Source organism: Prosopis cineraria, unplaced genomic scaffold, assembly GCF_029017545.1.
Source record: "Prosopis cineraria cultivar Desert tree isolate PC_DT_omini unplaced genomic scaffold, ASM2901754v1 PC11, whole genome shotgun sequence".
NCBI lineage: Eukaryota > Viridiplantae > Streptophyta > Magnoliopsida > Fabales > Fabaceae > Prosopis > Prosopis cineraria.
In genome coordinates this window covers 18,913,998-18,927,417 of record NW_026555342.1, presented here as the reverse complement: position 1 = coordinate 18,927,417, position 13,420 = coordinate 18,913,998, and the positions used below count along the sequence as shown (strand labels likewise).

Genomic DNA, 13,420 nt, shown 5'->3' with positions numbered 1-13,420 from the left:
AAGTAGCCTCGCGCACATGAGACAGGCCAACTCAAGGCAATCGCAGTTGAAATTAGCCGTTCGCCCCTCTACTACGCGAGTTCAAGAGGCACTGGGTTCCTTTTTACCCCGGTTATTTTTACAAAAAAAAAGGTTAAATAATAATTATTTTTGCTTACCCAAAAAAAACCTCTGATTTAGTTGTTTTCAAGTTGAACTTGAGGCGTTGGCAGTTTTCTGGAAACCAAATTCTGTGCGTTAATATTTTGCCTGCCAAACGTCTCCAGATTGAACGCTGAATTTTTCGGATTAATGGACGTGCACGTTTCTGCTGCTTTAAGACGTGTAACTGAAGCATTAATCTATGAACGTTTGTTGTTTAATGTGTTAACCGAAGCATTAACCGGTAATTATAACCCAACGTTTGTGTCTCATTCCTCAGCCTATAAAGACATTAGTGCGGACAGAACAGAGAGCAAGCGTTCTCGTCCTCTCCTCTGATCTTCTGTTCGTCTGTTTTCATTCATAGTCTCCGCTGTTCTGTTTCCTTGCTCCACCGCAGGAAGTGCTTGTGTAAATCCGGGGGACTGCCGGTCTACCGTCCAGGTGTACCGAATAGTTCTTAAGGACAGTGTTCATCCGGACACGACTCGAGCAATTAGTAACTCGCTGTTCGCCTCTGCATTTGTGTTTTACAACATGAATCCAAATCCTTACCAACTAAACAAACTTTATTGATCAGAAAGCTCAAAATCTGCTAAAACAGGTAGCAAAACTTGGGGAAAACTCATTGCCGTGGCCATAAGTCACCAAGTCATGGGTAAATTTATTAGTTTACTCTTTATTATCATTAGCTATGACTACATTCATACTTTTAGCACCAACGTTCTACTCTTTTGGGGCAACTTGGCGGTGACAAAAGTTTGGCTGCCAAAAACTGTTTTTTTGTTGGTGATCCAATTTAATTATCATATTGTTTTTATTGTTACCTACAATAAAATATGTAAATAATCATAAAATTAATATAAATGTTTTTGGTCAATCGTTATATGATGAGAACAATAATGAATTGATGATCATATTTTACTCATACAAGTCAAAATCATAGGCGTTTATTAGATAATAAGGTGCAGAGACTGACATCATAAAGAATGATATATGTACTAGGTTATAAGCATATCTCATTATACATTCTCCATTAAGTAGAAACGGTGTGGTATGATACAATCAAACGTTGCAATTTAACCGTGATCATACAGGTTGGGGAGAACTTGGGAGTAAATGCAGATATTATATTCATATATTGGCAAAACCGTTTAATTAGTAGCAATAAGCCTAGACAATCTCTGTCCATCAAAGTAATTACAAATAAAAATTGATTTCATTGGATGTTGATTTATATTTTCTTCCACTCTACCTGATTTGTGTCGCTCAAATTATGGAGCATGGGAAAATGCATTTGAACAGATTTTTGATTGACTCAGTCAACACAGTTACATTGGGGGGTCATCATAACGTGGCAAAAAACGAGTCATCCCATTTAGAGAGTGCAAGTGATTATAATATTGCGTTCAAATTTATTTAATAAGTTCATTTTAAAAAAAATAAATTAATAAATTTTAAGCCATTTTAATTTTTAATACAAATAGTTAGTAGTTGAGTATTGTCTAATCTAAATTTGAACATTATCATATTAGCATTTAAATTTGAAAATTATCAAATCCATATGGTCATAATTTTTAGCATAAATTTTATTTATAAGATTTGAATCCTTGAACTTGTTTAAAGGCCTTATAAGTTGTTTTTGATTTTATCTGGACTATATTTAATGACAAGTAATTGCAAAATAGAAAAACTTTTTCAATAGAAATAACCCATATTTTATGTTTTTGAGGGATAGTACAATGTAAGAAATAACACACAAAAAAATTTTTTCATTGGATGTTGATTTATATTTTCTTCCACTCTACCTGATTGTATCGCTCAAATTATGAAGCATATGAAAATGACATTTGAACAGATTTTTTGATTGACCCAGTTAACCCAGTTACATCGTGGGGTCATAATAACGTGGCAAAAAATGAGTCATCCCATTTAGACACTGCAAGTGATTATAATATTACGTTCAATTTACTTAATAAGTTCATTTTAAAAAATAATTAATACTCTTTCCATTCAAAATATAAGTTTTTTGAGAGTTGAATGTTCAAAAATGTAAAGTATTTTTAGTCTTTTAAGGTGTAATTATTGTGCTCCTATTGAGACTGTATTGAGAATGTTGATAAATATGAAAATAGAGTTAGTTTGAGAGTAGATAACTTATATTTTTAACGGAGGGAGTAAATTTTAAACCATTTTAATTTTTTATACAAATATTTAGTAGTTGATGTTATTGACTAATCTAAATTTGAAAATTATCAAATCCATATGGTCATAATTTTTAGCAGAAATTTTTATTTATAAGATTTGAATCCTTGAACTTGTTTAAAGGCCTTATAAGTTGTTTGATTTTATCTGGACGATATTTAATGACAAGTAATTACAAAATAGAAAAACTTTTTCAATAGAAATAACTTGTATTTTAAGTTTCAAAATAGCAATTAATGAATTTTATGAAAGAATTAATATAAATATTTCACCTATTTTCCAAATCGTAGGTTCCACCCAAACGCTCAGAGTGGTTAAAAGAATCAAATTAATAAACAGAATCAGAAGCAAAATGAACAATAAAACTACTGATCCATTATAGATGTTAAAGCAAATAAATTAGCAATAATATATTAATTAAAAATAATCATCCTCAGATTCTGATTCTGGTTCTTGCATCTTCCAAGTACCATCTAGCTGTTGAACCAATCCCTTGTTTGAATCAATCCTCCAAGCCACAGGAATGTTATATTCATCCTTCAAAGCACCCATGCCTTTGTTCACAAGTGCTATGTCCCTCCTAACCTCTAAATTAAATCCTCCTTTGCTCCCTTGCGTTCCTGCAACTCCATGCAAATAAACCTCCAGATTGTGCCAACTCTTCAAATCCCCCGGCTGCTTTAAGAAGTTTGACTTCTGAGTATCAATCTCCAACTCTTCTCCTACTTCATCATAACCCAAGAAAGGATGCCTCGGAACGATATCATTTTTATTACGGATTCGTAGTATTCGAAGATCATTTTGACTAGAGGAAAACTCCTTAAAGTCTGAGTTTCCAACTCGAGGGCTAGCAAATACAATGGCTGTGACTAGACAAGCTTTTTGAGATTCATCTTCTCGGATGTTATATCCATTGCTGACTATGTCCACTGCATTCAGTGTTGCAAGTGCTGCCCCTAAGCTGTGTCCTGTTACCGTTATACTGATTTCTTCATCCTTGTATTTGTCAACCAGTCTTCTAATCTCAGTCAAGACCTGCATAATAAGAGACGTTGAATGTTAAATATAGCTATGGTTTACAATGCTGTAGTGATAAAATAGTAAATCTCTTGTGAGTATCATCTCTGCCACACACACTAACACACTAAAACACACATATTTTACCTGAGTTCTTGCACTGGTTTTGAAGTTTGATTGTGAGTTAGTTGCTGTGTAAATAGAGTAAAAGCCACGGTCAGCATCATCACCAAAAATTTGTGGAGCATAATCCAAGAGGAACTAAGATCTTTGATCCATTCCATGACCTGCTCAGTTCCTCTCCAAGCAATCACAATGTCCCTCCTTCCTAACATGGCTTTACCTTCGTCGGTAGCCACCGCAACGTATCCTATCCAGTTTGATTCTTCAATATCGTCTATTATAAGAAAATCGATCTCTGAGGTTGCATATAAGAACTTTGTCACCTTATATTTGAAAGGATTTCCATGTTCTAAACCGACCTTGGAAAAGAAATCTCTTTTTCCATAACGGCTCCTTCTTGCATACTTGGATGCTTTATGAGAGTTAAAAGCATCATAAGTAGCCTCAGCCATTTCTCCGTAGTGTATTATATACCTACGGAGATTGATGTCAAGTGGATCTAACAAATTCCTCCAATGATGTTCGCCACTAAGTTCTCTCCAGTTTGTTGATGCAATGCTTCCAGGCCTTGCCATCTGCTTCTTCTCTTCTTCAAGTTGATCGGCCACCTTATGAGAATGCATGGCTTTGCTTTCAAAACTACCCAGCTTCTTCTCTTCTTTCTTCTTCTTCTTCTTCTTCTTTCTATTCGCTTTAAAGCTTTGGGAATTTCTGGCCCAAAAAAAAAATCTTTAGGAATTGCAATGAGTTTGATTAATGATGAGGAACCTTGTTTTGCATGCTTATATATACTTGAAAACCCTGACTTTGTCCTTCTCTGTATGGTCAAAGTTCTTCATCTTGTTGAAACTTTATTTGAAAAGTATACACCTTCCGATCAAATCATGCTTACTCAGTCTAGTCAGGCTATTTGGTTTAAAATTTGGTTAATTTATTAGTTGTAGTTTCGTATGAAGTGAATTACTAGCAACTATTGGCACTTAGATTTTTGGCACACGCATATATCTTTTCTCAAGTTGATTTGCGTTTTGAGATCAATTGTTGTTTTTAGCACAGTTTATAGAAGGGTTCATAAGCACATTCAGACTCTGTCAAAGCATGTTCGAGTTTACGTGAAATGCACAGCTTCTCTTTCGTGTCGAGAGGTTCATGATTTCGCATGTCTTGTGTAAGAGAAAATAATGAGATTACCTGATCCCGCATGCTCGGCATTTTATAATTCTTAAAGATTTTGAATTCGTAACATTTAGGTTTGATAATTATGGAACTGGCTTCCCTTCTCATCATAGGGATGAGATTTGGACCATCTAAATTTTGATCTAGATGGTTTAGATTTAAAGTATTATTATATATCATATTTATTAAAATAAAAATTTATAAAAATTATAAAATAATTTTAATAATTTTTTATTTTTAATATGATTTACATTTAATTTAGAGTTTCCAATTTAATATTAAAATTTTTATAATTGATGTAAATTGATTATATGAATGTACTTTGCATAGTCCAAATTTAATAAAGTATATTTGGATAATCAATATATAAAAATTATAAAAATTTTAATATTAAATTGGATCCTCCAAATTAAATCTTGATCAGATTAAAAATAAAAAAATTATTAAAATTATTTGATAATTATTATAAATTTTTTTAATTAATATATAATAATAGTTTAAATCTGAACTATCTAGATTAAAATCTAGATGATTTAGATTTTATCATAGGATGAGCACCATCCTTGTGATGAGCAAGAAAATTGGGTCCGATAATTCTTCATCTTTCCAATGATTTGACTTAGGTGCTCATCAATGTGATATGATCTAGACCATTTAAATTTTAATCTTGATGATCCAGATTTAAAGTATTATTAAATTTTATATTTATTAAAATAAAAATTTATAAAAATTATAAGATATTTTATTTTTAATCTAGTCTAGATTTAATTTTGAGGATCCAATTTAATATTAAAATTTTTGTAATTATTATCTATTGATTATCCATATGTACTGTAAACAGGTCTATATTTAATATGGTATGATGGTCCGTGCAAGGCTACTAGCTACAGTTGGGTTGTTAATTTGTACTGTAGCAGTGTGGCCATCTTTGTTCGTTTGGTCATTGCCTTAAAACTTAAGGATAGAGCCACGAGCACTTGGATCAACTGACAAGAGTTATTCCAGCTTAATCAAAGGTCTCGAGTTTGAGTCCTAGGAATGTAACAGTGTAACTGGCCAGGGGCACCCACCTTTGTGGTGTTTGTCACGCCTTGATCCGGATTAATCTAGACCCTGTTAAGTCTCCAAAGCTTGAGTGAGGCAGGCTCAAGACAATAGGTGCTCATGCAAAAAAAAAAAGTCCTTAAGGACAAAGAGGCACATGCCTGTAGAACAGATCCTGTTCAAGTAACATCATTGCCAATATCAGCTAGCTAGATGGCTTTGACGTTGAATATTTCACTAATATAATTGATGATTAAAAAAATTTAATTCCTTTATATAATGCATAATATATATATATATATATATATCTTGCTTTACAATTTATAAGATACTTTTAAATAAAATTATGCATACCAACAAAGCTTATTAAATATATTTTGCAATATTATTTTAAAAAAACAAAGGCTAAAGTATATCTTCATTCCTTTAATTTTTTACAAAGTTTCATTTTTAATCCCTTAATTTTATAAATTGTCCTTTTAGTTCTTTAACTCTAACATCATTAGTTTTATCAACAAAAAATTTATAAATTAAACTTTTAAATATTAACAAAATATTCTTAAATGATGGCAAATTAAGCTTAATTTCTTTTAAAATAACTATAATTGGTATAAAAATAATAATTTAAAACTAACGATGTTAAGGTTAAAAAAGTAAAATGATATTTTATAATGCAAAGGGACCAAAATAAAACCTTATATAAATTAGAAGACCAAAGTACACTTGAACCAAAAATAAAAATATAAACTTTCAAAAAATGCCATTCACTTAATACTCTATTTGTGAAATAATATTAAAGAGAGAATATAACGGGAATAGTATTAATATTGAAAAATTAGCAATAATGAGATCTTATTTTTGTCAAAATATTTTATATTTTGGAATATCTAATCTTCCCAAAAATATCTTATAAATGGGGATGGAGGGAGTAATATATAGTGGCCAACGTTCAAAGTTCAAACTGAGCAACTTAAAGTTGAAAACTATGCAACGAGTGGCACGAAATGTTATATTAATGGAGGATGGTAATTCCAACTTTATTATTAGGGGACAAATCAAATTAAAACCGTTTAGTACAAGCTTATGCTGATCATTGGTCCCATTTATTTTTATCAATGAAATTATTTGTGCCTAATTTGACCATAATTTTGATCAACACATTAATTTTTTATATTATTAGGTAATTGTAGTTGCAATTCTTCAAATCAATACATTTGGATTGGACTAGGCATTGAACTAGTCCTAACATTGGTTCACTGAATTGTTGTTGAATCATGGTTAGACCGCGGTTGGGCTAATCTCACCCAAAATTATATTTTAAAAAAAATTTAGAAATATTTATTCATATATTGTCATGCATATCCAAATTTATCCTTTATTGTTTCGTAAGGTGAGCAGAACTAAACAAAATTGACCACACCAAACAAATCCAACCAATTCGATAAAAAATGAATAAAACTAATCATTAGTAATTTTGGGTTGATTTTATAAATTTGAAAACCAAATAGTTTGGTACAGGTTTTGGTTTTTCTTTTTTGAAATCTCAACCAAACTTGAGCCATAGCTTTTATATTTTTAAATATATTCTTTATGATTAATATTAGATTATTAGTGTTTATTTCTTAAAATTTTAAAACTTCAACTAAAATCCATTCCAAACACAAAATACTTTAATAAATTATACCTAACCCTTCCTTTCTCAATTTTGATATTAAAAAGTCAAATGCATATAGTGGTGTTATTCAAAGAATGATCTTTTAGATAACTTTAGATGCAGAATTCCCCTTTCTTTTTTTCTTAATTTAAAATGAGTTACTCTTCATTACAGATATCAAGACAATTTGTAATGAAATTTAGCTCATGTTAATTACAAAAGCATATACTTTGGCAATTGTAATTGCAAGTCTTCAAACCAATGTTGTTAGATTGAAGTATTGAACTGGTTAAACATTGGTTCACTCAAATGTTACGAATCATGGTCAGACCATGGTTGGGCTAATCTTAATCAAAATGATATCAATCAACTTATACATACAAAACTTGTTTTCTCCCATTGGTTCAATTAATTTTCTAAGTATGCATATGTTATTTTTTAATTATCTGCGAACTGCCGTTTTTGTTGTCAAATTTCAAATTGAAAAATCAAATTCCACGGGAGCATTAACTCCTCTAACAGTTTTCATATCGTCCTTTATGTCTGTTGCTCTTCCCCATGCCCATTAACTCAAATTTATGATCGATCCATTCGTTTATTTCCCTTTTGCTTTTACACAAATTGGATCTTTTTGTGTTCCCTTTCATCATCGTCCTTTATGTGGATTTGGATTTGGTAGCTGTCCCTAATATAGGTACTAAGTACTTGTTTCATCTATATTGTTGAAATCTAAATTAATGATTCAGATAAACTCATTCCATTTATGAATTTCAGATGGAGTGTGAATTCAAAAACGTTAATATGAATTTCAACAACTCATATAGGACAAGCATTTGGTGCCTGTATTAGGAACATGCACCGAATCCAAATCCCTTTTATGTTCGCTTGGCATATCTTTCTAGACATTTGGTCTTCCTCTTCCCTCAGACCACAGGTTTATTCTTTTTTCCATCTTTAAACATTCATTTGCTTCTTATTGCTTCGATCATCTTATTGCTTGGATCATTTTATAAAGTGATCCAAGTGAGAAGCATGATATAATTTTAAATTAACTATTAATTGATAAATATCAATTTTCAAATAATACTCAGATAAAATACTTTACATGATTCCTCATTCACCAATGAAAACATGTCAATGTAATTATTAATGTCCAAGCAATGTATCTGAACGTGGGTATGTTCTAAACAAAATTGAATTCAACTTTGCAATATTTATATGTTGATTAGGAGATGAGAATATTTACTTTATGATCAAAAATATCTTAAATATTAGGAAGCTAGAAAGAAAAGCTGAAGCTAAAGACAAAGATCTTTATAAGGACGAGGTGCTCGATATGAGTTGGAGCTTCGCATCATCCTAGTAATGTGAATAAAGTTCAACTTTTTGTTCTTGTTGACACTTTTTATTTGTTCATAATTTGATGTAGATAATATTTCCAAGGAAAAATGAAAACTATGGACTTTGTAAAGATATCAATAACAACTGAAGATACTCCTCTGGTCCTATCTATAAGAAACTTTTAACATGTTCCACTATAATCAAGGAAACCTAAAAATTCACTAACTCTGTCTAGAAATTTAATAATTTCTCAACTTTGCCCCTATTAAATATACATATTTTAACAACACATTTTTTTTCTCCAACATTCAATGGAGGTTAAATGGGAAAATTTGTAATGAAAATTTAATAAAGTGACTTATAAATAGGACAAAAAAATCTTCTCTCTCTACCCTATAAATAGGACCAGAGGGAGTATTGAATTGTTGAAACGTACTGCCATGAAAGAACCATGGTTTTATCCATAATTACAATACTTTTGATTATTGAAATAATCAATGAAAGGTGACTCGTGAATTTAAGGAAGATTACTTGTGAATTTTTGAAAATTCAATGATGAATGGATAGATAGTTTCATTAATATATATGTTATGACTTGTAAATTTAAAAATAGTCACTTGTGAAATTTAAGAAAGTTACTTTTGAATTTATGAAAAGTCAACTATGAATGGATATTTAAAATATGAGAGGTTGCCTAAATTATTGGTTTACAATTAAGACTATACCTGCTTCTGTGTAATCTTTGTGTGGTTCAATTCTCATGTTGAATCTCCAAACCCCAGTTCAATGATCAGCAATTAATACTATTCATATTCATTTACAATTAACATTCCATATTCACAAGTGACATTTCTTATATTCATAATTGACTATTCCTAAATCACAAGTGGAGACACATAAATTCACATGACAATATATTTATTCACAACTAAATTTTTATAAATTCACTAGTGACTATCTTAAAATGTACATGTGAGTATCCTTAAATTTGAAATGACAATTCATAAAACTATCTATTCATCATTTGCAATTGATTTTTCATTGATTCACAAGAAACGCTCCTTAGATTTATGAGTCACATTTCATTAATCCTAATTAAATTATATTTCAATAATTTGAAGTTTTCAATTGTGATTAATACCTTCACAAGATTTGTAATGGTTATTTTTTCAAATGAAAGTTTCCCTCCTCTCTATTTTCAAGCGTAATGCAGTCAACGTATATAAGAATAAAATAAAATTTGATATCTTGGACACGCATGTTCCTCATTATTTTGTGTGTGTGTTGTGTGTATCCACGCGCGCCAAATGAAATACATTTTCAAGTATTTGAGGTGAAGGTTGACGACTTTATATTTCATATAACGAATAATAGAGTTCAATACAGATTTTTATATCTTGTACACGTATGTTTTCTGCAATCCACAACGAATAAATTATTTTTTGTCATAATGATTAAGCTTTTAAAATGCACAAATTGTAACATCCTAAATTTTTAATTGGGAATTTGCTAAGATATTAAAGGTAAATTAGTAATTTGGAAAGTTAATCAAGTTAGAAGTGATTAAGATTGACTAATGCGGACCAAATCGAGCCTTTTAATTTGCTAATAGTGATTTTGGGTTGGGAATAGCTAATGGGCCACATTGGGGCCAATTGGGATGATGTAGCCACATAATTGGACTTTTGTCATCTGTGACGATGCATGGCCCCGCCCACCGCAATGTATAAATTTCAGCACTTAAGCAAATTGTGAGTTGCATCTCGGGGAAGAAAGAAAGAAAAGAAGAATGAAAGAGGAACAATGAGGGTCTACTAGCTAGGGCAAGTGAGGTTTGACATTTTAGCTTGGTTTGGAATATGTAATCAAATTGGTAAGCCTTCCACATACATCCTCTACTTCTCAAGTTTTATTTTCACTTAGGTTTTTGGATGTTTTAAGGTGGATTTCGGTTTGGGGGAGTTTTGACCGAATGCAATGAGTTAGATGGAGTTGATAGAAGGTTGTTTTGATTTCTAAACAATGAATAGAGTTTATATTGTCACGACCTAAACTTTGATTTGCGACTAGTGGATAGGCGAAACTAATATATTTACAATTTGCCTAGCAAGCACTACTAGAAAAACTATATTAACGAGGGACAAATCCCTTACTAAATACTATATATTCCTTGCCAAATTTGCAGCTAAAAGATGGCTCACTAAATTTAGCAAGTAACACATATTCTCTCGCTATTTGGTGAGGCATTTAGCGACAACTATAGTCCCTTACTAATTTTTAGCGAGGGACGAATCCCTCACTAAACATGTCCAAATATCAATAAATGTAGTAAGGAATGATATCTATTCACAAAGAATTTTAATAGTTTCCTGATCATCTAAAAAAATAGCAAGAGAGAAGTGAGTTTACCACTGATTCAATGATGGCATATATAACAAAGTGTGTGAAAGGGAAGCAAAGGCACAGAAGAGTTTTTTCACAAAGAACCTTCAATGATTAAATAAATGTACACCACAACGTTTTGAACTTCAAATATTCATTTTTACAAATTCTTCGTGCTAGAGAAATAGTTTCTCAATGCTTAACTAATAAGTCAAAGAATCATGTACTGAGCAACAAACAATCACCAATGTCTTGGTGGGAAATAACTATCCCTATAGTATAGTGTATCCATATTCCTTCCAAGCACAAAGGTGAGGAATAACCATCTTACCCTTGTATAAGATACCATATATTTATAATTAATGGTGAGGAATAACTTTCTCACCTATATAGTATATCTTATATATAACTCTCACATATAATTGTGAAAGATAATCATCTTACCAAATAGCATATACATATAAATATAAACAAAGACTTGAAAAGAAAAGAATTTGAAAAGAAAGACCAACAGAAAATAATTGAAATAATATTTTTAAAGGAAACAAATCTAAACTTTTTAGAAAATAGAAATTAAGACCAGAAATATTTTTAAAAAATAAAAATACATGATAATATTACAATAACAATAAACCAATGCTCATAACCATCATCACCCTTCACATCATACAATCACCATGTCAACCTCAAAGTCACATAATCCTGATTTATAAATCATCAACATGTATAAGACTAAAAATAATAAGTTAAACTAAACTTTTGACTCTAATTGTTCCTATGCTCTTAAGATAGCAAAGGAAGTAAAAAAAAAAAAAAATACAATTCGGATTTGCTTCCCAAACAAGGCAAAATAAAAAAACAAGTTGTTGGAACTAGAGACGACAGCAAAAGTATAAACAAAAGTACCACTTTACTATTCATACACACTCACCTGTTGGTCCAACAACGGAGATCTTGTTTTGTTTTCGTTTAAATTGAAGCACTGACTAAAAGATTTGTTCCACAAGTATCACCTATGCATATAACAAGACGTCATTATGGTTACTGGAAAATTAAGTTTTTCTTAAGTTTTTTCCCTTTTTATTAATTAAATACATCCTATGATATTGAAATCCAAATTTCAAATCTAAATTCTTATCTTTGACTCTAACGGAAACTTATGTATTTCTAAGCAATTCTCCTAAATATTCAATGAGTACAGCAATTACCTTGTAAGTAAAGCATTTTGATTTAAGGATATGAATTAGATTAAAATTTCCCGAACGCCCGACCGTGATTATTCATAAGCTTTCTACTTGAAATCTTTCCCGCATCTATGGTCAGTTGTTAGGTAGGACAAAATTTGGAATTCTACTGTTGATGAGCATAACGTGGTGTATATGAATTAATGAGGGTTCTCAATGATCAAACTGTTAAGGTTGAATCATAATGCCTTGATTGAGTAACAAAAAGTTACCATTAAAAATCAAAAAGTCATCGCTAAAAGTTTTTAGGAGCAAACTTTTCACCACCAAAACTTGGTCACTAAAAGTCTCGTTGCTAATAGTTTTTTGTGACAACAAACATAACGATAAGACTTTTGGTGGTAACTTTTTAGCAGCAAAAGTTGCCACTTAAAACCTTTAATAAAATTTTTTGAACTTTTGGTGGTGAGGCAACAAAAAGTCATCACCAAAAGTCATTTTCTTGTGAAAAAAAAAAACAAAGGAATCTCGTGCTGTCTACACCTCTTCATGCCATGTCACCTAACACCTTACCATGTGTGTGCCTTCTCATGACATGTCACTTGACACCTCATGCCATGTCACCCCACCACGTGTGTGCCTCCTCATGCCATGTCATACACCACATCGCCACATCACATATTCATTTTCAAATATGTCCAAGCCAATATTTGAGCTTTTGACCTCTACCCTTTAAGCTTTAAGTTCTCTTTTTTTGCTAGTTAAACTAAAACATATTTACAATTATTATATGTGAAATTAAATATATATTATTTAACTACATACATATATATCAAATAATATATTATTAAAAAGATATACATATATAATTTATTTTATTTTCAATTATTAATATCATAAAATAATTTATTTGACTGTATACATTATATTTTTAATAAAATATTTTTTAGCAACAAATATTTTTTTTCAGGAAAATGAATTTAAAGTGAAACACATTTTAAGTATTAAATAATTTTGTTATAAACATTTTAACCAATTTTTAAATTTTACTTTATTTTTTAAATGAAAATAATTGAGTATATAATTTAGTTATAAATGTGTGTTATACTAGTTTATATTAAACATCTTTTATTTTTATCTTCTCCATATTTTT

At 30.6% G+C, this 13,420-nt stretch overlaps 1 pseudogene; it reads right to left on the bottom strand.

Annotated features, from left to right (window-relative positions):
• Positions 1-785: 785 nt before the first annotated feature.
• LOC129286258 (phospholipase A1-IIgamma-like) lies at positions 786-4,689 on the bottom strand (annotated as a pseudogene).
• Positions 4,690-13,420: the final 8,731 nt, after the last annotated feature.